Raw genomic sequence first — 1465 nt, 5'->3', positions numbered from 1 at the left:
GGTGGCGCGAGATTATTCATAGATTTGAAAACAAAGAAGAGGATCTTGAAAATAACTCTAAAATGAATGGGGAGCCAGTGAAGGGAAGCCAGAGTAGGAGTTATATGCTCCCTCTTACGAGTACCAGTCAAGAGGTGAGCAGCGGCATTCTGGACCAGCTGAAGGCGCTTAATGGAGGACTGGCAGACTCCAAAGTAAAGGGCATTTTTTAGTAAAAAGTCAAAGTGTTCATGCGAGAGGAGAGGTTTTATTTTGGCCAGGTGTCTAAGGTGAAAAAAGCTGGATTTAACAACGGCACCAATTTGCCGATCGAGTTTGAAATCACTGTCCAGTTTAAGGCCCAAGTTTGAGACCGTTGATTTCAGATAAGGAGACAGGGGGCCCAAGTCTAAAGGATGGAATATACAAGGGCCACTGGGACCAATCAATATCACCTCTGTCTTCTTTTCGTTGAATTTCAAGAAATTTTGTGCCATCCAGGTTTTGATTTCTTCCAGACAGGATAGGAGTGGCCTTAATGAGAAGGCGTCTTTCTTGCTCAGTGGGACATAGATCTGGCAGTCATCTGCATAGTAGTGGAAGGGAATACCATGTTTCCTTAAGATGGAACCCAATGGGAGCAGATACAGCGAGAACAACAGAGGCCCCAGAATTGCGCCCTGTGGAACACCACATGACAGGGGAGCAGTGCGTGACTCACAGCAGCCAAGGCTGACACAAAAGGTCCTGTCAGCTAGATAGGACCTAAACCACTCAAGAGCACTGCCGCCAATGCCCACCAAGTGCTGCAAACGAGTCAGCAGAATGCTGTGATCCACTGTATCAAATGCTGCAGTTAAGTCCAATAAAACCAGACACACGTCTGAGCTGGTAGTTACGCCAGGTTTATTAGGTCGATCCTGATCTACCAGTAGATCTAAGACAGGTCCGAGGAGTGTCGAGGAGAAAAAAAAACAACAACCATTTGTGTGTCTTTGTACATGTTCGTAATATATATTTTTTGTGTTAATGTACGCTGCACCTCATCATCCTATACGTCTCATTTTCACACAAAAAAATATTTTAAAAATAAAATAAAGCAGGTAAATCTTGAATTTACGGTGGCGCGTGATTACACCACCGGAAGTTGTTAGCGCTCAGCAGTCTGCAGTTGCAGCTTGTGATCAGAGCTGTTGAGCTCTATCTTTTCTCGTCATTATTCTCATTCAGAGTTTGCTTCATGTACAATTCACCGAGGGCATGGGCAAAGAATAGGAATCTAGGAGGGCCCAGGGAAGCACTTTAAAACGGTACGTGTGAGCTACGATAGTTAACTGTCATATGCTTATTTTTGTGCGAGTATGTGTGTGTTTGTGTGCGCGCGCGCTGGTAAGGGTAGATCCCGGGAGGTTAGTTGATCAAAAAGATCTTCGGTCCAAAAAGTTTGGGCACCCCTGGCTTACGCTCACCACATGATGGTCTTTTG

The sequence above is a fragment of the Hippocampus zosterae genome, chromosome 11, assembly GCF_025434085.1.
Source record: "Hippocampus zosterae strain Florida chromosome 11, ASM2543408v3, whole genome shotgun sequence".
NCBI lineage: Eukaryota > Metazoa > Chordata > Actinopteri > Syngnathiformes > Syngnathidae > Hippocampus > Hippocampus zosterae.
The sequence above is the reverse complement of the archived record's forward strand: the minus strand, read 5'-3'. Positions refer to the sequence as shown.